General features: G+C 36.1%; 1 pseudogene across 1 annotated transcript in view; it reads left to right on the top strand.

Moving 5' to 3' along the window:
• Positions 1–1882: 1882 nt before the first annotated feature.
• LOC306888252 (F-box only protein 40-like) overlaps positions 1883–27092 on the top strand; it is a 30208-nt pseudogene continuing 4998 nt past the window's right edge. Inside the window, exons 1-11 of the transcript in view lie at positions 1883–2003; positions 13127–13207; positions 13484–13828; positions 13955–14059; positions 15173–15240; positions 15324–15559; positions 15847–15964; positions 16759–16876; positions 16959–17050; positions 17481–17598; positions 17895–18068. The product of the transcript in view is annotated as an F-box only protein 40-like (transcript). The remainder of the gene's footprint in view (positions 2004–13126; positions 13208–13483; positions 13829–13954; positions 14060–15172; positions 15241–15323; positions 15560–15846; positions 15965–16758; positions 16877–16958; positions 17051–17480; positions 17599–17894; positions 18069–27092) is intronic.

Genomic DNA, 27092 nt, shown 5'->3' with positions numbered 1-27092 from the left:
CCCCCTGCAAGAGCTCGAAGGCGGATGACATCAACAGCAAAGGATAACGATAACTTCACCGTGATGTCATTCAACCCCCGATAGTCTATGCAGGGGCGCAACGAACCATCCTTCTTCCCCACGAAGAAGAACCCTGCCCCAGCCGGAGAGGAAGAGGGTCGAATGATGCCTGCTACCTGAGAATCGTGAATATATTTATCCATGGCCTCCCTCTCAGGCCTGGACAGAGAGTAAAGGCACCCCTTAGGCGGAGAAGTGCCAGGCAACAGGTCTATCGCACAGTCGTACGGGCGGTGTGGAGGCAGAGACAAAGCTCGGGACTTACTGAAAACTGCTCTCAAGTCATGGTAAGCCTACAGTACATCCTCCAGGTTCACCGGCTCCTCTTGCAATACAGAACAAGATGTTACAGGGGAAAATGCAGCACCCAAACATTGAGCTAAACAGAGAGGGCTCCAAGTCAGCACGGAGTTGAGAGCCCAGTCAATATGGGGGTTGTGCTTAACCAGCCAGGTGTGTCCCAACACCACTGAAGTGGTGGTTGAATGGATGAGGAGGAAATTAATGTCATCAGCATGATTGCCGGAAAGTATGAGTGTGACAAACTTAGTGGCATGAGTAATCCTGGTGAGAAGGGTGCCGCAAAATGTTCTAGCCGATATAGGTTCGGCCAGGGCAACAGATGGAAGTCCCAAGCGTGTGGCCAGCCCAGAATCCATGAAATCGCCCTTCGCTCCAGAGTCAATCAATGCTGAAACCTGATAAACAGCCCCATTGAACAATAATGAGGCTTGGAACTCACAACAACCACCAGAGGGCAGTTGAGTACAACTGACGCTCATCGTACGTGCTCCCTTGAGTGGTGAGCGCCGCCTCGCTACCAGGCACGACGCTGCCACGTGACCTGCTTCCCCGGAGTAGAGACATAGTTGGTTGTCCAGGCAATAACGCCACTCTCTTACAGTCAACCGTGCTCTGGAAAAACAACTGAATGTTGGAGAGGCATATCACTTGCAGCTCCTGACGCGGCTCTAGTGACGAGCTCAGGGGGGAACACGCTCCTCCGATGAAGAGAACGGAGGGAAATCCGGTTATCCACTCGGATGGCGAGGTCGATGAGCCCATTCAGGCTCAAGGGTAATTCAAGGGAATATATCTCATCCTTGATATGCTCGGCCAGACCGTGGAGAAAGTGATACCAAAGATCTTTCTCCTTCCAGCCACAGGATGCCGCAAGCATGCGAATCTCGATCGAGTAGCTGGAAACTGAACCCTCTCTCTGCCGTAGCAGTGCCAAGGCTCGTGCCGCCTCAGTTCCCTTAGCCGAGCGATCAAACACCTTGTGTAGCTCCTCCGCGAAACTCTCAAAGGAAGAACAGCAGTTCTGCTCGGTATCCCACACGGCCGTTCCCCACTCTCTCGCTTGGCCTACCAAGAGCGTGATGGTGACAGCTACCTTAGACCATTCCGTGGGAAAACAGGATGGCTGCAGCGAGAAAGTCAAAGAGCATTGGGACAAAAAGGAGCGACGTGTTGGCCTCACCAGAGTAAGGAGCTGGAGGATTGAGCCGTGGTTCAGCGCAAAGGTTACTCGTTCCATCTGGAACGGGAGGAGGGGTTTCTACAGGAGCCGCGTGAGGGCTAGTGTGCAGCTGATCAAACTGTTCAACCAGCTGGTTAAGCTGGAGAGAGATCTCGGAGTAAACGCAGCAGGAAGCCACAATTTTCTTTCTGACGACGACCCAGAAGAACACCGTGCTGCATGAGGGCTTGGCGCATCTCATCCTCCTCTGCTGTGTCCATGATATGGTGAGTAGATTCTGGGGTAATCCAAGTCCCTGGGGTAATCCAGCTACCATTGGCAGTGAGATGCGGATCCAATATGCTGATCACTGCCCAAGACCTAGCGCTCGCACAGGACCAACCACCTGAGAGTGGAGCGAGGCAGAGAGCGGCAGTCCTACTCTCTCTGGCTGGCGTCCTGGGATACAGACAGACGGAACGTGCGTGAAACACAAGAGCACAGCATACAAAACAATCTACTCACAACAAGGACTAGTCAGAAGAGAACTATAAAGGAAAGGGTAATGAGCAACAGGTAGAATAGAAGCAGCTCATGACACGTGCAGCCCCACTGCCAGATCAGCGCTGATTGCACCTGTCACGAGCCGCTGAAAAAGACATGACAACACAGACAGCAGAGGGAGCCAGGAAGGCACCCTGACCCATGACAGAAACGCATTGCAAATGCTCACAACAAAACCAAATAAAGAATTTTATTTGCAGCGCGTTACTTTTTTGGTTGTGTTGTGAGTATTTGCAGTGCGTTTCTTTATTTGGTTGTATTGTGAGCATTTGCGGTGCATGCGTTGTAAAATTTACGAAGTTGTTTTCTTAATTTGCAGGTGTTTTATTTGCAGCGCTTTGAGCTCTCTCGGCCACCGTACAGTCATGATGTCTTTCTCCCTTACCAAACTGAATCAAAGTAGATCTGATGCCTGAATACAATATACAGATTCAGTAATACAGCTGTGATTTATGAGCCTTTTTAGCTTAACCTTATATTAGGATGCCAGTTGTATACCTTACTTCTCTGGAGTGAAGCAAGCGGAACTGGTTTCAGATTTGTATTATATATCTGCATCCTAATCTCCCTAATTGACTATCCCTGGCTAGCTGACTACTAATATTATTTCATAGTAAAGTGTCTGTCACATTAAACCATTTTTTATTTATTTTTTGGCAGAAATAGGTACAATTGTAGTTGTATGCAAGTAGAAATTTTAAACGAGTACTATTAATGGAGTAATCTTTCATCAGGTACAGGATTTGTGTAATTCATCCAGCACTGCTTGTCACAGATGCCTCTCTCTATCAAAACACGCCATATTTTTAAGACCAAGCATCACTTCACGGATAACTGACACTGCAATACGTCTTCAGTCCAAAGGATCCAATTCTGCTCGATGTCAAAGCCTGACTTAACAAGTGACTCAAAACAAACATTCGTTCTTCTGCAGTTTTTGACATCTCGTCCTCAGTTTGTTTTTGTTTGTCTGCATTTGTGTCTGAGAAGAAGTTATGAAGACAAACTAGGGAGAGGTGAGAGTGATGGAGAGAGTGTTTTGCGAAAGAGAGAGCAGGAGAAAGAGATAGAGGTTGAGACCGATAGCAGGGTGCCATAGGTAATCAATACCGCAGCGGTGACCTAAGTGTTTGCTCTCTCGTTTATCTCATTTGAAGCTGCAGGTTGGGACCATCTGAACGCGTAAACAAGAGCATCCCTTGAATTTAACCCTGCTGTAGAAGGTCCTTTTGGCATAATCTAATAGTTAAACTAATTTAAAACATTACTGCTGTTTTTGCTTTGTTCGCAATTTTTGTAAAACAATATTTTAATTATCCGCAAATGTAATTTCCACAACATCAAAGTTTCTATGGTTCAAGAACATTTATTTGGTAGTGGAAATGAGAATTATAAATGTATTGGAATAAATTGGCATGACTTTTATTTATATATATATATATATATATATATATATATATATATATATATATATATATATATATATATATATATATATATAATTTCTAAATATAACTTTTCCTTATTTGTTCATGAAATTACAGCTTGATTGCAAAGTAAGCACATAAAAATATTTTGAAAAAAAAAAAAAAATCCTGTAATTTTCACACATCACATCTCATATTTTATATCAAATTTATGCAATATTCATATAATTTATGTAATGAATAGAAATAATATTCACACAAATACTGACTGATTTCTTTTTTTTTCACATTTTGTTTAGGTTATAATTTAATTTATTTTTCAAAATTAATCGGTTATTAATATAAATTTAATATTTCATATTTTAATGTCAGACTTTTTAGGATTTAAATTCCAGGTCTGGGACAAAGAATAAATTAAATATATACAAGCGTGACTTTTTAGAATTAGCAAAAATAAATTTTGAAGACATGGTCATATATTAATTTAACATATATTAAATTATTCACCCGCCCCATTAATTTACTGTAGATTATATTGTAGAAATAAATGTTTTTATTTATATGATTAACAAATATTTACATTCTATAAAAAAATGCAATATTTTTATTTATTTTTTTTACCTATAAATTATAATTCAGAAATGTGAAAGCTTCTTCTTCTTCTTCAAAAAAAAATAAAAATAATAATAAATAAAAAGTAAAAAATAAGTAAAAAAAAATATTTATCACAGTCTTTATATAGAATGTAAATGTTTATTAATAATAGCAATAAAAACATTTATTTCTACCATATAATCAGTAAATTAACGGACGTTGAGAAAATCCCCTTTTTTTCAAATAAGAGCAAATCTTGCATCATGTGGGTCAGGTATACCTCTGGAGGAGCAGTTTTCATTGAATGGGAAGGCTAACAAATACTGCTCTTTTCAGGTATTTTAAACTTTTGGTGCAAACCCAGGCATGCTGCATAATGAACAGCCATCATAGCCACCACAGTTTTGCTCCGGAACATTTTATGTGCTCCAATCTGTTCAGATTGAAGCACCGCTCTTGGCCCGTGGCACTTGCTATTTCCTCTTTACTGTTTCATTGTGTGCTGTGGAACTGTCTTTGTGGACTGCAGTCACTTTTTGCAAGTTTCCAACTTGAGATGACTTTGAAATAAGTTGATTTTGGAACAAAATAACCTACAGCTGAGCCCAGAAGGGCTCGATACCTCACAGCACTGGAGTGCAATCCCCTTTATCTACAGCATCTCAAGAGTTCCTATTTTAAAACACATCTAAATTCAAGAAAACCGATGCAAGGTGAAACACAGCTCATTTGAATTGTGGATGCGTCACTTTCAATATGCCTCTTCAGGTCTGGTTTAGCTGTAGTTTGCGGAAAGATCAGCAAACCAGGAAACCGTTTGTGTCGGCCTGATAAAGTGTCACAGGCACTTATGCTGAGGGTGGCTGATTTAGGCTGTGTACTCGCTCATTACCGTGGCGGATGCCCTTGGACCGCAGGTTGTTGAAATTAAGCATGACATCCCATACAACCCCAGGTAAAATCTATCATCCAGAGATCCGCATTTCCATCTGAGGTGAAGCCAAACCTGCAGACTCTCATCCGGTAGATCCCGCTCCACACGGGTGAAGGTGCAACAGGCAATTGAAGCGGCATCCATGCTGTGGCTGCTCAGTGAATACATTTCTCTTCATTGCGGGAGACTCTGAGAGTAATGGGGCATGGTGAAGTCATGGCCCCATGGTGCCACAATGAAGGGGGGTCTTCAACTTGGAATAGAAAATAAGGGCCTTCTGTTACTGAAGAAAGAGAGTGACCTTAGTGAGCTACTGCTGTCTTCATCAGCGGCTACTTTTTAAGGAGGCACCCTAATATAAATGGCACCAGTCATGCTGAAACATCCATTTTAGGAATCCCAGACTAGTTTATGCTTATTGTGGTTCATACCTGAGTAAGCCTATTGATCAGTATGATCAAAGCTTTTTTATCTAAGTGTTATTTGGTTACACTTCAGTTTAAAGTGTTTTTGTTACAGTGTAATTGTACATTTAAGCACTGAATAATATTAATTAATTACACGCACTTAAAAATTAGGGTTTGTTTTAGGGTTACTTGCATGTAACTATGCATAATCCATTGTTATTATAATAGTAAGTGCATGTAACGTATAACAAGGACACCTTAATATAAAGTGTAAGCTGTTATTTCTATCAAAAATACAAATTCTGTAATCAACTACTCTCTCTCATGTCATTCCAAACACATTAGACTTTCATTCAGATTTTAAGCACAAATGATGATAGTTTTAATGCAACCTGAAATATTTCTGTCCCTCCTTTGAAAGTCAATTCCACCAAAAATGTGATGCTTCAAAAAGCTGGTGGTCTTCTAAAAAGATGATAGTTCTTTATATGAATATATTGGAATATTGAATAATACAAATGGAATTGTTGCTTTTCATTTACTTCAAATGTGCTCACTTATACGATATAATGTATATCATTGTATATTCAATAATACACTACATAATATATAGATATACAAGATAAAATATGATACTGTGTGCATAAATATACAGTATGTAAACATATATGTTCTATATGGACATATACTATGTGTTATACATGTACACAGTTATTAGGAAAATATGAATTGCGATATATCAATATACAGTATAGCAACACATGATCCATGTATCTATTCCAGTATAATAAATAGGCCTAAATAAATACATAAATATGGGAGACTAGATCTTACAGTATATATATATATATATATATATATATAAGAACTTGTTTTCCAAATATGGAAATTTATTGTTTAATATATTTCATTATATTTTCCAGTATATTCCCACATTTTTGGTTTGTAAGCGTTGTTCTCACGTGTTACACAAGCATGTTTGAGCTTTCACCAGAACCAGTGAAATTTGATTAATAAAAGTCTAAATGAATCTGTTTAGATAAAAAATATATTTTCTTTGGGAAACCTCATTAGTTCTCACATGCCAAGCAACCAAGCTTCTGTTTTTGATGTGGATGATTGATCAATGTTTATATGTGAATAAAGTTAAAACGAAATAAATCTGATCGTCATATAAAATTATCGTATGACTTTAGAAGACTTACGTACTTAAAAGTGTTTATGAACTTTTTGAGATCTCGACATTTTGGAGAAATGGACTTTCAATCGAGGGACAGAAATCTGTCAGTTTTATTAAATATATCCTCATTTGATTTTCAAAGAATAATGAAAGTCTTACAGATTTAAAATGGCTGAATATTCCTGACATGAAGCACACAACAAACTTGATTAACACATTAGAATGTTGCTAAGCTAATGACTTTATACTGTAATATCCTTTTTCCGTGACTTAGAATATATACAGATGTCAAGGTTGGTTTATTGTCATTTCTGTTCTGTGTAACAAACAACATAATGTTTATGTCATGAAGCAACGGTACAGATGCTTAACAGTAGAATATATGCAGGTTCACAATAATTCAGGTAATAGATACAGCATATGGACTGCGGTGTATATGTCAGCACGTATGTCCATGTATTATTTTTATCATGGTAAATAAAATACAAATGTGTCCAAATGAAATGCTTCTATCAAATATAAAAAGATTGCATTATTCTGGCTTTAACAAATCATCACACAAGACCGATGGAATTCCTCAAAACACGTCTGGAAAACAAACACCTTTGATAATTTCATATCACAGAGGCTAAAAAAGACTGGATGCCTTATATTCGGCTCTTTGAGGTTCTTATGTGGGAAAAAAAAAATCACTCTCTCAATCTCTGTTCACTTCATAGCTGGTGTGATTATGAGAACAGAGAGCTTGGAAATGCTTTTGAGTCTCTGTCGGCACTTAAAATATCTGTTTTTATGTTTGTATGCACTGGATGTGTGAATTCTTGTTTGTAACCATGCTTAGCATAACTCGTTTTAATTGCCTCTGTACTATCCAGAAACTGTATTTATTCCTTTTTATTTATTTATTTATTTTTTTTACTGCTTTTGTAGGTGTGAATAGTTTGTGTATGTGTGTGCTTTTGTGTGTTTCAAGTCTACACATCATTTGTCTTTATTTATTAGTTTATTTAAAAATGCATTAAAAATACAATTTATACTCACATGAGTATTTATATATTTCATTTACTCACAGAAAGAGTGCTATCTACACTTGCAAGCAATCAGAAAGTAAGTCTGAGTGCTGAAAACAACAACAAAAAAAAACATGCTTTTGAAAAAAAAAAAAAAATCAAATCCTGTCAAATTCAACTTTCCTCCAGTTTAAGTGTTAGAGCAGAAGAGTTTACTCACTGTAGCCATCTGGATGCTGGTGTGCCCTTCTGTGCTAGCCGCTGAAAAACTACCCTCCAGAAGCAGACACCAGACACGATACACCCACAAAACACCCTGCAGATTCCAGACCAGACACAATCCCGCCATAAAACTGACAGCTCTTCCCTCTTGTCAGAAGGATTTGACACATGAAAAGTCTTTAGAAAGATGAAGGTTCACAATATACTATTCTTGAACTCTAAATGAGAGATGCATTGCAAGGCTTTGATTTTCTATAACTGCCCACTAGTGGACAAGCAGTGTATAGAATCTGTTTTATTTTTGTTTAATAAGCCATATTCCTTTCTTCTTAAATCAGACAATACTTGGAAATGTACTTACAAATTATAGAAAGAACCTAATAGCTTCATTAACTGTTTGAAGTAGAGCCTACAGTATATGAACCTATCATGACTTTACAGTACAAATATGAATGTAAAGATACGGGGGGGGGGGGGGGGGGGGGGTATCTTTACATTCATATTTGATTTTTGTTCTGTAAAAAAATCAGCCTGACAGACCTGCCATTGCCTATTATGTTGTTAATATTAATTAATCAACAACTTGATTAGCCATTTTTACTGTTTTTATTAAACTGTGAAAGCACCTGGGGAGCAGTTGGGGGTTCGGTGCCTTGCTCAAGGGTCTCACCTCCGTCGTGGTATTGAGGGTGGAGAGAGTGTTGGTTATCCACTCCCCCCACCTACAATCCCTGCCGGACCCGAGACTCGAACCCACGACCTTCGGGTTACAAGTCAAACAGCCATTAGGCTACAACTGCCCTATCAGCTACATGCTATTATCATATATAAATTTGTTACATTAATATTTACATTTTTATATAAAATAGTTTGTTCAATAGATTATGCATTGTTTGCAGTAGTATCTAATACTGAAATGTCAATTCTCAGAACAAACACAATATCATAACACAGACTCCCAAAGCCATAGGCTCACTTTATAACTTAAAATAGTTTTGATACTCTGACAAAACATGGGGGGGGGGGGTTATATATATATATTAAAAAAATTATATAAATATAAAAATATTTGAAATAGTGCCAACACACATGCTTGAAACATACTCGTATCTCTTAAATAAAATAGTTGAAGACTACATGCAGTAGTCTATTTCCAGAGAAAAAAATTGTTCTACTAAGAGATCAAAAAGGAGGCAAAGCAAAGCTGAGTCCGTAGGAGTAGCTTTCTTTATATACATAATATACAGATACAGTCACCCACATATTTGCTTCTTTCAAACGTAATTAGGTTCGATATCATAACACTGTAACTGTAATATGGGGTATCTGTGAATAAAGGTTATATGAGTATAAATTAACTCAAAAAGTGAGAACATTATTCAACCTAACCCTAACCGTAACCCTTTTCATGGACTTATTTTTAATAGTCCTTAGTTACCATGGTTACTGATTAATTTGTTCACACCTGTTTGTCTTTGAGTTCATTATTCCTGTGTATTTAAGCCTTTCGGTTGTTTCAATTCATGGTCCTGTATTGTTTGTGTGGTACATGCTGATATGTTGCCTTATTATCTGTGCACTGCCTGAGTTTGTTTTGTTCGGTTTAAATAAGTATTTTTAATTTGTTTTATTATTATTATTATTTGAACCGTTTTGGAACCTTTTTCATTTTCCCTGAACAAAACTGTGACAGTGTTATGACCTCAAAGCACTTGTACAAAAGTGCATGATTTGCAGACTAATACATTTTGACATTTGCATCACAGTAGGCTCCTGTAGGCTATGGTTTTCTGACGCGTTGTAAACTTTTCATGTTGTAAATGTTCAGAAATTCGAGTCAGGATAAAAGCCAGCTAAGGTGACATATTGGCTTCAGTAAATGCGTTGTATGTCAAGTTTGCTTACCTAAACACTAATGGTAAGGTTTAGGGTGGGCGGTATGTTATTTTCGAAAGAGATAGAGAATTTACTTTCTAGCGCCGTTAATCACATGGATGTTTAATTTCTGATTAGCCATTATACAAACATCAAACAATGCAATTAAATATTTCCAAATTTATTTTCATCTGCTTAGGATCAAGCTAAACATGCTTTTAGAGACTCTCACTGGACATTTCACATAGAAATCGCCGCAAAACATGCAAAATGCAAAGTTACGTTATTTTCCAGCAATGTCACCAAAGGCTTGTTTTGGTTTTTTTTCAATTGGCTGCATTTAGTTTCTTGCTGTGCAGTACACAGGGCCATTCCTCTCCAAACATTAGTTTTACTGTTGACATAATTTAAAGTCTGTAATTGTATATCACAAGAGACTTCAGGCTAATATCAGTTATTCAGGCTTTGACATCTATTGAAAAAAACGTTAAGGCACTTTTTGAATCTCGAGTATAGGAAGTGCTTTAATAAGAGACATGGTTAGGGCTCACAGTGTGTCATCAGAGGCAATGCAGTCACTTCCTCACTGCGAAAAAACACACAGGTTAGGTGTTAGAAATGGTAGATATTTTTAGCCTGTTAAAGAAAAAGTTCACACATTACATATAATTTCCTGACTTTTATAGTGTTCATTTATAATTTCTGACAACAGTATGCTTCCGCTGTGTGGAGAAGAGCAATGTCAACATCCTACAAAAATATCTATTTTTTGTGTTTCACAGAATATAAAAAATCAAATAGGTTTGAAATTTGAAAATTACTGACGCATGCATATGTTTGCTAGTATTGTATGAAAAGGCTACACAGCATGTAAAAAGCTGACTGTATGGATGCACAGGTGAATTTGGCTCTGAGCTCTTTGGTGTGTCTTCATGAAGTGATGTCATTCTTTTTAAATTGAATGTGTTCGGGTTCGCAAACGAAGGTAGGATGCAAAGAGAGTAAACAGATGAAGCCTTCCCTCCACACCTTTCAAAACACACAAACACTATAATTCATTCCAAACAAGAAAAGATTACCAAGATGCACTGCTGCGACTGGCATAAAGCCGAAGGTGAAATATGGAGCAAGGATAAATGGGGTGTGTTAAATAGACCATGTTTCCATCAGTCGGCCAAAGTGAACCACATGTGCCATCTCCCAGAAGTCTGTTCAGTTCTCTTATCAGGAACAGGCCTCTTATCTCATAGCTCCATAACAGCAAACCAGCCTGTCCTCCTCCAAAAAACGACCCCATAGGTCGTATGTGCAAGCAGCTTATTACGACCCTATTTTACGTTTTAAAGTCAAGCGCCCTCTAGCGCTCCTGTAAATAATGGCAGTGCCGTGTGTCATGAAATGACGTTTGACCGTCGTTACCAGTTCAAATAAAACATTTTTTTTTACAGTCTATGGCTCAAATACATTTTTTTTATCTTCATATTTACACGATATTACTTAATAAAGAAAACTGAGTTGTTTAATAAAAAAGAAAAATATATATTTTTGCGCCATTTTGGAAAGTAAAGAACCACATTAAAATTGAAATCTTTTCAAATATAATTTTAATTATAATTAGGCTTATATTATTATTATTATTATTATTAATAAATCTTAATTTAAAAAATAACTTTCAATTAAACATTTTCTAAGAAAGCACAACTAAAAAAAAATCGCTGAAAATGTTTAAAAGCACTTCAGATAATTAAAATTATATGTTTTCCTTCTGTCAAATAAAAATAAATAAATAAAAAAGCTAGCAAGCAAGCGCCAAGGGGAAGATCAGATGAAGCAAAGGAAGAAGAAGAACGGGAGTCCTGGGCCAGGCGTTGCACTGATCGTCGTAGCTAAGGTGCGCATTTCAAGTATCCTGTTGTTGTTTTTTTAAATATTAATAAGTATTTATGTTGATTGTCTGAAATTCATGTGGAACTATATAAGTCCAGCTCGACGTTTTGATTATGGCTTGGTTTTATCCATTAATAACACGTTATTATCTTGCTACCTAACGTACTATCCATGATCGCTAGCATCATGTGCTGCTAGTTCACATGCAAACATTGCAGCTAGGTAATTACTTAATTAGTTCGTGCACTTTATGGCATAAAATCCTTGCTTCCCAATTAGCTATAAACCGGAGAAGTTCATTTAGGGGGCCTTCCATAATTTATCCGGTTAAATTATAAATAGACAATAATTTCGGAGGCATTCCCTCCTAATAATAATAATAAAAGGGTTTTGAAAAAACTAATGCCCTTTTTGTAACAAAATACATGTAAATGAATGGCAAATAGTAATTAAGATATGACCTGTAAATTGTCTGATGAATCACATTCTCTGTCCTGAACTAAACTTTATGTAATATTGCCAGAATTTGCCACTATTAACTTTAGCCTAGTCCATAAATTAAGGTAGGGTCACCATTATAAGAATATTTTCTAAATTGCTTAATCTAAATTACTTAATTTCGGCACATTATGGAAAACTATCAATTCCTCTTTAAATTAGGGATATACAATTTTAAAGATTTATTAAAAACATAACAGGTGCAGTATTGGCAAAATAGTTTGGCAGAATCAGGTTCAGGTTGGAAATAAATAAATCCCCATTAGTGCGTTCAGATTTATAGGCACAGTCTGTGGCCACTCTTACCGAGGCCTGGTTCTTCTGATTCGTGCACTCTCAGAAATTTTGTTGACACTCAGCTTATTCCTCTTTGACCTTTGTGGTTATTTCAGAAACAAGTTCAATGCAGAGTTGGTACAACTAATCCTATCACATCTGTTTGTTTTTCAGGTTTTTGTACCCATCTATTCCATCACTGAAATATTATAGAAATCAAACGGTTCTTTTAAGAGCCAATTTCTTTCTTCTCCTCTGTCTCTTTCTTTTTTTTATCTCTCTCCCTTTTGTACTTGTTTGTACTTTGACTTTATTCATTATTTCTCTTAAAAACATCTTCAAATGGCATCTGAGTCATTCAGACAGTATAAGGAATGGCTGGAAGCAGCAAAAACCATGGCAGATGAGTTGGAAGCCCAAAAAGTAAACCTTTTCACATATTATTTCTCTATCATGCCATTTAACTAAATGCAAATGTAAAAGAATAGGGCTTTTCTCATGCCTCCCCCAAATATATAATTTTGTTTTTAATTTTAGACTTCAAAAAAAAGAAAACAAAAGGAAAGTCAAGACTGCAATGTTTCCTGGAGAAAGAGAGATGAGCATGGGAACATCCTACCACAACGCGTTCAGAAGAATAGATCTGGTTAGTAAAATATACTGTTATCCTATTGTTTACGCTTTTGGTCAGCAGTTATGTTTTCAGTATCATTACATTCTGTGTTTGCAGTTAAACCTGCTGGCACTAGGGAGCTTGCAGAAGTTGAGGAGATGCATATAAATGAATGTCCAGAAGAGGTCCCAAGTCTTGGTAAGCATAAATTGACAGTCTAAATAATTTTAGCCTTTATGTTTAAATTGAAAAATGTCACATGGCAACTGACAAAAGTATGTAATAGCCATTTTTCATGATGCATATAAAGTGACAAAGCCATATAAGAAATTAATATGTTGCTTTATAAAAATGCATTAATGCAACTGTAGTTTTCATTGTCATTGTTGTTGTTATTATTTATTTATTTTAATTTTTTTGTAGATCAACATCTTCAGAGATTAAAAAACCTACTAAATTCTGTCTCTGCATCAGATGAAATATTAGAGGCACCCACCATGTCTGTATGGACCAAAAGACAGGTCATGTCTGAAAAAAGGTTTAAGGCTGCATTGCCAGAGATTTTAAACTGCATGCTGGCTGCAGAGACTGTAACCCAGCATTGCTGTCAACAGTGCAAGGCTGCTGACGCTGTTGTCCGGTGTCTAGAGTGTGTTCCATCAGGATGTCAGTTTTTCTGTTCGACGTGTGACTCTGAGATCCATAGTAAACATGTGTTCCATGACAGAGAAGCTATGGTTGATGGTTTTTTCAAGCCTATTCCACCAACATCCTTAGTGGTGATTGATGAAAGGGGCCAATATCAGCTCCGTGAACAAGGTGTGTTCCTCTCACCATGTTTTCATAATGTCAACTACATGTACAATGGTACTATTTAAGCTCTTGTCTGCAGTATCCTTTAATAAATGTGTCGATGTTACTGATATTACTATCTGAAATTTTCAGTGTGTATGCTTCCTATTCCTCCACCAATGCAAATCTGCTCCTGTGGTCCAAGCCAAGCCTTCACAGTTATCCCAGGAAAGCAGACTGTCTTGGTGACTATCAACGGTATGTCTTGTAACTTCCTTCTAAATTTTTATAATCCAGGAGATGAATTCATACATAATAGTGGCTTACTTATTTTTGTGTCTTAATTTTTGTCCTGTGCTGTACAAATTGTCCTTTGCTGTATTGGTGAAATAGTAACCACGTGTTTATTTTAAGGTGCATACAACCTGTGCCTGCCTAGTATATGCTGTCCAATTTGTTCTTGTAAATGGACTCCTGGGATTAGTGACTTGCTTGAATATAAATACTGGCCAGCAACCACCAGCTGCCAAATGCTGTTCAAATTTGATGTGTTCACATCATTTGAGCAGATGAAATTGGCTAGCCCAGCATCATCTCAACAAGCATTTCTCAAAATGCTTGAACATCGATCACTTTGCACTGGTCGGGTAAGGACTGTTTTCATTTGCTACATTTTTGAATTTCTGACTTGAAACACTTTCATTAACCAAAATAATACCATCCTTCTTTCCAGACGGGTAGTATTTGTTGTGATACCTTCCACAGAGTCTTTCGAGAGTTTGCCTTCTGCCGTTTTAAGAAAGAGGATATGTGCCTGATGGAACCCTTTAAATGCCCAGCATGCACGCCAGACATGCTGGCTATATCTGCAGATGGTAATAGAAAACATTACCGGTTCAAGAAGTCCAAAGGGTCAGTGGAATGTTTTATTTTATATATATATATATATATATATATACTGTATATATAGGGTGGCACAGTGGTCATTTTGTGTATCCCTGCGATAGACTGGCTGCCTGTCCACGCTGTACCTCACCTCTCACCCAATTCTAGGTGGAATAGGCTGTAGCCCCCCCCCCCCCCCCCCCCCCCCCAACAACAACTACTTTAAAGAAATTATTTATTTTTGTACTTTAAACTGTGAGTTTTTAACTTCTCACACAAGCTAATGCCAAATAACAGCATTAATTTCCAATTAAATACATAAAAGCTGATCGCTCAACACGGTGCTCTAGATCAAATGTGATTCACACAGACTAAAACCTTTATGGTTATTTATCACATTAAATGAGGAGAATACAATGTTTATGATTATGCGATTTTGTTGTCAATTCTTATTTAACAGGACAGATGAACCATCTCTTTTTGAAGGATTATTCATCGCACAAGATGCCAAAGTATCTGCCTTTGTTGACCAAATCAGAAGCCAGATGATTAGTGTAAGGATTTATTCAACTCTACAACCCTTCTGTATTTTTAAATTGTCCTGGGATTACATGTAACGCATTGCTTCTACTTTCAGAGGACAGGTCATGACGTCTGTGGGCCGGCAACATTTACAGCAGGCAGAGAAACATCACAGAAGTCCAGGGCCAAGGTGGATGAGGAGGGCCTTGAAATAGCTGTGTGCCGACATGGAATCTTGCTGCAAGGCTTGAATCACTACCGTGGTGAAATATATGCCTACCCAATGTTCCTGCAAAAGGAGCTGGCACAAGCTGCTAATGCAACATTCTTTTGTACAGACATTGCTTGCAGGTAAATAAATAACTACTGCCAAATGAAGTTTTACCGTTATGTCATGGGCATAACACCATGGCTAGCAAAAAAGTACACCTTTATTATATTATGGACTTAGAAATTTAATATGGCTACTGAGTTATCAGTTTAGTTTACTACTACAACAGTTTAGTCCATAAGGTCTAAGGAAATATTATCATTTATATGACTGCATAGTATTCTTTGATTGAATTGTACCAGTCACATAGGTCCTGATTTGACTCCTTACCATTTTGTGCCATGCACATGTGTTTTTCCCGTTACAGGTACTGGCCTTATTTGGAAAGGATGGCAGGGAAGTTGCCTGAGCTCCTCCAACCACTCACCACGATGAAGCCTTTTCTGTCTGTAATGCATGCTAAGGCTCACACTGGCAAATGTGAGGTACAGTGTGCGTGTTAAATGTTTGTGTCATAAGATGTTTTTAGGAACATAACCCTACAGCATCAGGAAAAAAAAGAGTTTCCTTTTTATCTGTAAATACAGGTGTTTCAGAAAAGGTAGTGCACATAAGTAAAATCCTTTAGTGCAGTGGTTGTCAAATCTGTCCTGGAGGACCACCAGTGCTGCACAATTTGTGTGTTTTCCTGACACACCTAATTCAGGTCTTACAGTCTCTACTAATGAGCTTGTGAGTTACAAAATGTGCAGTGCGGGGGGGTCATGACGGACAAGTTTGAAAACCGTTTGAATAAAATGGATTGTTCCGGATTGGTTGAGCCGCATTCTGTATGTTGCTTGGTAATCTTTTTTTTTTTTTTTGGAAGCACAACTGTTTCTGAGGAACTACATTGTTTGGAAGAATACTGTTTTTATATCTATATCATTACACTTATTTGCTTTTTTTTATTTTGTGACCTTACTGCGTATATGGAATAACTGTTTTATAAAAGCAATAAGCCCCAAGAAGCCGTGGTGTACAGTGAATTTACAACAGCTAAGGGGGTTTGTAACAATGCTTCTTAGCTGTTACAAATTCACTGTAAACCACGGCTTCTTGGGGCTTATTGCTTTAATTTATATATGCATATATAATTATATAAAACACTTTTATGTACTTATAAAACTCATTTTAATTTTTTTTTTAATTTACTAATTTCTCAAAATCTAATTTAGTATACACAGTCTAAGAAATAGGATGATAGTGATGAATGTCTTGATCTGATGTTTTGGAACAGGTCAGGTGGGGCGGTAGAAGTCAGGATGGTGCAGGAAATACAGTTGGTGAAGAGGTGGAGCAGGTCAATAGCTTCCTTTCAAGGGCAGCTCTTACTACAAAATACATGACCAAGTCAGGTTGGTTAAAAGGGAATACTGTGTTTGAAACACAATACTAGATTGTACAATTGATTTGTCCTTATCTGTTTTATTTTTAAAGGCAGAGCAGATATGATAACTGTGCTTGCCATGGGATGGAACCATAGGAAGGTGGAGAGTCTCCATAAGACACTAGCAAAAAGACTTGTCAAAGTAAGAAGACTACACTGCATGTTTACCCTCTGGGGTCTAAGGTGCTTTCTTGGCTCTGGAGGTGTTTTGACATACATTTGTCTTGTTATGGTCTTGTAGTTCACTTACAGTCAGTCAGTCACATTCAGCGTTACATGAGTTCAGTTCTGACGTGATGTCTCCGTTCTCTCCTTCAGGAAATGAGGGTTACATATATAACCGAGACGTTTTGTATACTGACACATGTCGATTAATTACAAGTAATAATCAAACTGAACATTTTTCTATACTACATAAATGTTCCAAAAATATGTAAGCAGACAAAAGGGAATTTCGACAGCATAATTTATGGTAGTGGGGGACTGTGTTCACGGCCTCCCCTGCATTTTGCAGTTGTTGCCTAATTTTGCAGGGATACTATGTTTTCTCAATTTGTTTCTTTTTTAAATAGACTTCACAGAGAGCAGAAATGGAAGCAGCCAATCTTGAGACTCTCAAGCAGGAGTTCAGCATCTCTGTGGAAGATGTGGATCGGTGGGTGAAAGATGTCAAGCTCTGGGCTGCCACTGGTATGTCATATTGTATGGTATTGTCTATATTGGTACTTTATTTTCCATACATTTGGCTAAACTTTAGCAGTGATACTGTGTTTTTTGTAATGGTCAACTTTGCTTATTTCTGTTTTTCAAGAGAAACCCAGTACTCACAGTAGCCAGGAAGAGCTCCAGAGAGAAATTGATGAAATTATTTATTCCATCCGAAGAAAGAAGCATGATCTATATCGACAAAATGGTATTTGCTATTACGTCACTCAACTTTTTTTCTTTTTTTTTTTAATTCTAATTAAATTTTCTGAACCTTACAGACAGCAGCCAAACAAGGCAACGCAAAAGAAGGAGACTTGGTGAGCTGAAAAAGACTCTCAGAGAGAAGATTGTGCAGTACAACGGCATTCCTGACACTGAAGAGAAAATTGACCCAGAAGCAGCATGCAGTCTCTGTGATGATGTCATTCTGCCTTGGGAAGCACAAGGAGATGGTAAGTAATGTGTTGTATAATTGTGCTTTTATTAATTCACAAAATTATGTTGATTGTAAATATAAGTAATAACAGTCAGCATTTTAATACTGGGTGGTGAAAAAGGTGCAACATCAGAATCAGAATCAGAATGAGCTTTATTGGCCAGGTATGTTTACACATACAAGGAATTTGTTGTAGTGACAGAAGCTCCACAGTGCAACAGAAAGACAGTAACAGGACAGGACACAGGTAATGAAACAAAATAACAGGAAATAGCCAATAACCAACATACAGTAAAGAATGACATGTTATATATTGCTGTCATCTGTAATGTTTTTAAATAAAAGTTGACACATCTTAATACTGGGATGAGCATTTAAATACCTTTCGGTGTTATTTTGTAGTTAGGGTTGGGCGATGTCTACTAAATTGGCATCAGCCGATGTCTACAGTGAAACATTGCGATGGACGATGACATCAGGGGGCGGGGCCAGGGTATGATGATTAAAGCAACAAAATCATTTAAAACAGGAACCAGAACAAATACTGTACATTGTATCACATTTTTATATGCACAAATACACTATCTGTAAAATCAGATACTATAACGTTTCTGCAGATATTGTCAATCATGGCAAGTGTATCAAATGAAAAAAAATAAATGCTGAAGTGCTCACAAACACTCAAAGACAGGCGTTTTCTGCAGAGCACCTGTTGTTTGCAGCTACAACACGCTTTGGTGGACACCACCTAAGTGATTAGAGAAAGGTCAGATGCCATCCTTTCAGCAGGTTTTAGCGTCTTTCCATTGTTCTAATACTTAATTGTAGTGTGATGTTTCAGTTGTAAATTATGCATATTGGCTGCATTATAAATTATAAGCATAGTTATGGATGATATAGTTAGTATATTATCTATATTATTTCCAGTATAAATTGTTCTTGTTGGACAAGTTCTTTATCAGTATTACTCTGAAGACCCACAAAATGCCTAGTGAAGACCACTGTGCTAGACGTAAAGCTGAAATAAGTGTTTTTTTTCCCCTCCACTTTTATTTTCAAAAATAGTGGTGAGTCTCCGCTTGAAGAGGCGACTGTTTGATCAAGTCATGCTGGTCAGCCGATTGGAGGAGGAGAAGATCATAATTGTAAAGGAAATGACTCAGCACTATCAACACCTAAAAAAAGCACTGGACAAACTGGACAGCCTCCTTGGGGAGACTAAGGAGGAAATGAAGATCCATAGTAGTTAAATCAATGGTGTAAATTAGTAATATGTGTTGCTAAGGAGTTCATTTGGACAACTTTAAAGGTGACTTTCTCAATTATTTTCATTTTTGTCACCCTCAGATTCCAGATTTTCAAAAAGGTTGCATGTCGGCCAAACATTGTGCATACAAACCATACACCAAGGGAAGATTATTTATTCAGGTTTCAGATGATGTATAAATCTCAATTTCGAAATATTTACTTATGACTGGTTTTGTGGTCCAGGGTCACATTATATTATCATTAATTAATCATTAATCATTAATTAATTATCAATATATGATCATTAATGAAGTAATATATTTGTTATTTTTCTTTTTTCCCCATAGACGCATTGTAATTACAGCATACAAAATAGCAAATTAGTATTGTTATTCATTCTTTTTATTAATATTACTTTTATCAGTACCTACTTTTTATTTATTTTTTTACAAACCTCCCTGATTCTTTTCCTCAAAACTTTTTGGTAGGGGAAACTGGTGGAGTCTTTATGAATGGGGCATTCTGAAACAAATTAGAAAATGGTTATAATTTGTACCAGACATAAGTAAAAGAAAAAGTTGAACAGATATCTTCTACCCATTGATGGATCATGGATAAAGAGAATTTTTAAAAGGAAACTGAGAATTGAAAGTCAACTGAACAGGACCCTTTTCATAGATGTTACAGTAATATGGAATGTAAAAAGTGATAATTCATGATATTCTAGGGAATTGTGTGCTTCTAATTTTATAGCAACAGTTTGGACAGGACCCTTTTCTATTCTAACATGACAGTGTCTCTGTGTATAAGACACGGTTCAAAAAGACATGATTGATTGAGTCAGTGTGGGAGAACTTGACTGGTCTGCAGAAAGACAAGTCCTGATCCCAGCTGAACACCTCTGGTGTGACTTTATATGCAGACCTTGAGCCAGAAACTCATCATCAAACACCAATGACTTGTATTGACACTATATTGGCAAAACAGAAAAAGCACTTCCAAAACTGTGGCAACAAAGATGGAAACATAATTCATTTATTTACAAACTGTATTTCCATCTTTGTTGCAACAGTTTTGGACGTGTCTAAAATGACAGCACCCTTATGTACCAGTCACTGGTGTTTGGCCAGTGTAGTACTCCAGTGTTGGAGTTTTTAGCTCAAGGTCTGCATTTAAAGTCACACCAGAGAAGTTCAGCTGGGATCAGGACTTGTCTTCCTGCAGACCAGTCAAGTTGTTCCACACTGACTGAATCAATCATGTCTTTTTGAACCGTGTCTTATACACAGAGGCCCTGTCATGTTAGAATAGAAAAGGGTTCTGTCCAAACTGTTGCAATAAAATTAGAAACACACAATTCCCTAGAATATCATTATATGCTTAAACATTAAGATTTGTACTCATAGAAATTACTAAAGCAGTCAAACCTGTTCATAAGAAGGGGGTGACCCAATACTTTTGGCAATATAGTATATATATAAATATACATATATATATATATATATATATATAATTTTTTTTTTTTTTGTGCTTTTTTCACAAAAAGGACTACACTTGGGTTGTATATACTCATAACATTAAATAACTTGCAAACCAAAAAATAAAAATAAAAAAATAAATAAAAGATGCATATTACAATATGTATCTTTGTAGAATTCTAACCTAGACCTTTTAAAAAACAATGAGAAAGGCCCTGTTCCTTCAGGTGACTAAAACGGTTTCACACTGCAAAAACTAAGAACAGTTTTGATTCATATATCAAAACAAATCCACAAATACATAAATACCTCTAGGTTCTGCTTTCCTCTTTATTTGTCTTTTTTTTCCCGAGGAAGATACTGAGTCTGGACTGCCTAGCTCAGTGGGCACAGGAGTGAGTTTAGAAGCAGCAGAAAGAGTAGAGGCTGGTGGCAGAGGAGAATCCACGGAAGAAGATATAGGACTGGGTTGAGAGACCTTGAAAACAGGCTGAGTCAGGGGGGAGACTTGAGAAGCAACGGATAACGACATATGTGAAGACAAGGAGGTCGTGAAAGAAATAGGAGACGTTAAGGAGGAAGATGCAGGGGTAAGTAAAAGAGTTTCAGAATCAGGGGGGAGCAGAGGTGTTGACTCTGGTGCCGGGTCTGCTGTGTCTAATGGTGGCGTCTCTGTCTGTGTGCCGTTTGTTGCTGGAGTCTCTTCCATGCTGCTTGCTGCTTTATCTGTATTAAAAATAATAATTGTGATATGAACCTAATAATCTGCTGTAATCAACACATTTAAAACAAATCTTTTTAAACGCTGAAATACACTATGCAACTTTTTTAACTCTGTATTGGCATAATAAACTAAAATACATGTGCCTCATTGCTTAGAAGATGCATGATATATGAAAAAGCTATGTTATAAAACTGTCTAAAATTGTCAAAAATTTTTGATATCCTCCATCTGGATGGAATCACAGCTAGAAGCTAAGCAAAAAAAATAAAAAATGTAGTATGTGATTTTAAACATGATTTTCTGTAAACTCTTACTGCCCAGAATGTGAAGGCTGGCTTTGACTTTCAGCAACTAGCATCAAAACATGATGTGAAATTAAATGACCAAGTATACACTGCTATGTACATTTGCAGTTCATACACTATGCTCATCTTATTCTAGCATAAAGTAGAGCAGAATAAATTGAAGTAACAGTAATCTATGAGAAAAATGCTAAAAGTAAACATATATATAGTTCTGGACAATAATTCGACATAAATATATATCATGACATAATTTTTTTCAATAACAGTGATATGATTTTTATACACAATTTCAATATTTCAATATAGGCTACATTGCAGCATTTGTCACTGACTGACGTTGAGGGCACAGCTGTCAGAAAGAGCAGAACACTGAGTGATACAACAGCAACAGCAGCAGTGCTGATCACACACAATTAGACCTCACACACAAATGAATAAACAAATAAGGATTTTGCAGTGTACTTATCTAGCTCATTCGTGCATGATTGCATTTAAGTGTCATTGTTTAAATAACGACAGCCTCAAGAAAGCCCGTTAGGATGTGGGACGCAGCATATGGTAAAGCTGTGCAAACTTATTTAGATAAAAAAATGGGACAAATAATTACATTATGGTGTCATAATTTAAGTAAATGAATTAAAATTAAAAATTCAGGTAACAGCTGCAACATTATCAAAAAAAAGAAGAAGAAAAGATTACACACCAACATAATGAAGAGCTCTTTATAAATAAATAAGATAATCAACTGTACAGTGATAATATAATGTGTTCTGTTGCGAGTACAGATCTCATGTTTTCTCATGGTTTATTGTAAAGCTGTCAAGTTGTCATATGTTGAAATAATGTTTCTGGTTGATTCTGTTTTTGTGTCCTTAAAGCCCTTGATGGTTCTTTTTGATATCTTGTTTTGCCTCACTGAAGGTTGCAAACCTAGGCTCGGTACAAATAAAAGGTGAACATTTATTTATTATTTTCTGTTTTTATTTCTAAAATAGTATATAGTTTTACAGGAGGAGGTTTAATAGACTTGTCAAGTGCATTTTTCAGAAGTTTGTAAGTACAGACACCCATTGTGGGCATTCTTGGCAGTTTTTTGGCCATATCATCCAATCCTAACTTAATTTAATTATTTTGTTGTTGTTTTCACTGATTAAACATTTGAGCCTAATGAGTATTTTATGAATGTAACTCTTAGGGTCTGCATTTGGACAGATACTATTATTTGGTGTGTGACTGACGATTACACACAAAACTGTTTGCTGTCAGTTCTATTGAATGAGACATTTTACCATTACTGGGGAGCAGAGGTGTTGACTCTGGTGCCGGGTCTGCTGTGTCTAATGGTGGAGTCTCTGTCTGTGTGCCGTTTGTTGCTGGAGTCTCTCCCATGCTGCTTGCTGCTTTATCTGCAATAGCCACTGTTAAAAAAAGAAACATGAGAATAATAATAATAATTCAACAATAATTCAGCAAAAATAAATAAATAAATAAAGTTTTATTATTGAGTCTATTATTATTTTACTGTTAAGTCTTCCTATGGGTTGTACTTTACATAATATCAATTTGACATGATCAAAATAATACATGGCAGGCCTCAAGTTCTTATATAATTTGAACTACATAAGAAGGAGGCTTCAAGGTCAAAGACCTCAGAGGCTTCAAAGGTTTGGAACCATAGCACTATAACTGAGGATCAGACACTAACAAACTTTCAAATGAAAAGAAAATACATATTAACATTTGTGCAAGGAGACATGATAAATAAAAACAATGTGTGTTCTAAAATGATAGTCCTATTGAATGAGACATTTTCAAATAATAAATCAAGAATATATATCATGCTGTTCACGTTAAAGCAAAAACAAATTCTGCTTAGCAAATGTATGTACTGTTGGTAAAACATTACTGCTGTTTTTTCAAATTATTTCTCAAATAAATCAAGGATGCACTAATAAACAATGAAATATGTGAAAATATAGCATGCACATTTGTGTTTATTACCATTCAGAAGACTTTCATACAATCTCTTTATCGTGACAAATGCATCCTGAACATCTTCTGTGTCCATCTTCCATGGACAGAAGCACTCAGCAGAAAAACCATTTGAGGTTCTCCTGGCAAGGAAAAGGACTGGATACCTTTCCAAAAGTTCCCATTTGTGGAGCTGGAATAAAATTGAGACTATAAATTTAAATAAATAAAATTGAGAGAAAAAAATAAGACACACGCTTGACAACTATTTGAATTCACTGAGCGATCAGAGATAAATAAAATTTTTATATTAGGGCTGTGATATCAAATAACAACACACACATATATGTATATTTAGATATAGATATCTAAGTGTATACAGTATGTACACACACACACACACATATATATATATATATATATATGGGCATACTAGGGTTGAGGTAAGTTGGAGCTAAACTCTGCAGGACAGTGGCCCTCCAGGACTGAGTTTGGACACCCCTGTTCTATATGATTTTTTATTTTACTTTCTAATGATAAGCACAACAACAAGCAGTTCTTTATCAGACCTGAGCACAGTCAGCGGAAAAATACAGATGTAATGCTTCAGTCAATGTACACACTGAAGAATGAATTGTTGAAATATATATATATATATTAGTGCTGTCAAATGATTAATCGCATCCAAAATAAAAGTTTTTGTTTACATAATATGTGTGTGAATTATGTATATATAATTATGTCAATTCTTATCCTCCTCAATTATGTATATATAAATACACACACACATGCAAGTATATTGAAAATATTTACATGTATATACATTTATATTTTTATATTATACATATATTATACATTAACACATTTAATATATAAACATAACAATTTTTTCTTAAATCTATACATGCATGTGTGTGTACTTATATGTACATAATAAATATACACAGTATACACACATATATTATGTAAACAAAAACTTTTAGTTTGGATGCGATTAATCACGAATATAGAAATGCATATATAAAAGTAAAAAACTGTTTACTTAATTACTTAATATTTTACAATTAAGGTCTGAAAGATAAACATACCAGTACATTGGTTGCATCATATACTTTGTTCACACTGCTGTTTTTTTTTTGACGGTCTTTCCATTCTTGGGAAAGCTGTTTCTTTTTTTCCTCAAGCTTTTGCTTGTATGGCTGCTTGGCACTACAGTGTAAACACGTTTTGCTTGCTACTCCAATTTTTTTCCTGCATATGTAGCAGTCCTTTAGAGTAGGCATCTGAAAAAAGAAACAAACGATAATTAAAAAACATATTTAAGAAATATTAAATATTTTGTCACCCTGACTATGTTGACGAGAGTCACAGTCTCCGAAAATATTGTCACCACACTGACCTAACTTGCAAAGCTTTTAAAGAAAACTGCAACTGTATAATGCTACAGTACAATAGAGTTATTAAATACCTACTGAGAATGACACGTGTGAGTTATGTAGTATAACAGATGCACTCATCCTAAAAGAATGCCCACATGGACACCTGTAATCGACTGGTGTATGATGTTGAACAAACTTCTGTTAACAAAAAGGTTTATTTATGTACTACAATTTGATAAATCTGTGGCCAAACATAATACAGTACCAAGTTTTAAGTACTGATGTTGTTTTTTGTTTTACAGTGGTTTAATGACCATATATAATTATTTCTCAGTCTCTTTATTAGAATATAACCACAATATACAGGAAATTTGTATGCAGTATTAAAGAACAGAAAGAAAAAAACCCAGCTTCTATAAACTAAAGTGTCAATTATTTAGTGACATACTTGAGCAATAGCGGGACCCTGGCTCTCTTAAACATAAATGCAATAGAAAAGGACTAGTATAGCCAGGAAAACTTTAAAGTTTACACTATCTATTGTTATCCTGCTAATCCCGAGGAGCTGCTAAACAATTTTTCTTTGTTACTTTTAACAATGACAGTAAATATCTATTCCATATTTATATTCCATTGTATTTCTTAAAAACAATTACTTTATTTGAAATAAGTTATTACAAACATTTTATTTAAAATATCAATGTGTATTATTACTACTACTAATAATAGCCTAATTATTATGATGACAGCATTTGCACTTTATTACACAGTTATAGAAAATAATTGGATATTTCTGTAAAACATGATCTGAAATATGATACGAATCATAATTTAGAACATCAAATGGACGTCATTAGGAATTAACTTAAATGTAGTTTGCATGTGAAATATTTTAATTGTTTTCATGATAGAACGAGTCAGATGAACGAAATCTGGAAACCATGTTCGTTTTAACAAAATGTCTGGACTTTTTACATGGTCCCTTACCAAAACTTTTACAATTTCCAATTAATATCACACTAAATTCTAACTTTACAATGCTGACGTGTTCTGCTCAATTTATTTGACCGCCAAACATGTTAAAATAATTTGTAAATAGCGTCCCGTACAGATTTAACACGAGAAGCATAACGTAAATTAATTCTGAATAGACGACAGAATTATAGGTAACTTAATAAGTTACTTATTCAACAATAATCGATCTTTTTCGAATATCTGAAATATTGTGACGACGGATATTAATAAAATGAAAGCTTAAGGTCACTATGATGTTCACACTGGCTAACTTTTCCATTTCACGTTAGCCTAACTTACTTGTGGATTGGATATTCCATAATGACATTTAACGTTTTCCCAAGTAATTAAATAAGTTACAGCTAAACATCACAAACTAAGTAAAAAAAACGCCTTGATTACATATTATTTTGTTCTCACGTTTATATTATCAAGGTTCGCTAATAACATACCTCTAATTAGCCTCGATTATCCAGCAGAAAATCCACAATGCATCGAGGCGAAATGTGTGTGGTTTCCAGCTGCCTTTAGGGGCGCTATTTTCAGGAACGCTCCACTGGGTCGTATTTGAGGAAAGTTGCAAACGACCTATACGGTCGTATGGGTTGGAGGACTTGTTGCAGCAAACACACACACAGTTCTAACACCAGCGCCAATGCTGAATTATCTTCATCAGTTTGTAACTAGGTGACATTTGGTTGCCTTTTTGTCAATCAGTGATGTAAAAGTTCATCTCATAGGCAGACTGAAAACAAAGAAGCCATCCGTAGGATTTCATTGTAAATTGTATGCTAATTTTGAATTTATACAAAGACCTACCTTTAAATTTAGTTTTCCACATAAGCCTGATCATCCACCACTAAAATTATTATTTTAAAGGTCAGAAAGGATGCCATATGGGTTCACCGAAGGAGTTCTAAT

This window comes from Barbus barbus (assembly GCF_936440315.1).
Source record: "Barbus barbus genome assembly, chromosome: 22".
Classification (NCBI taxonomy): Eukaryota; Metazoa; Chordata; class Actinopteri; order Cypriniformes; family Cyprinidae; genus Barbus; species Barbus barbus.
Note: the sequence above shows the minus strand (reverse complement) of the source record. Positions and strands in the feature narration are given on the sequence as shown.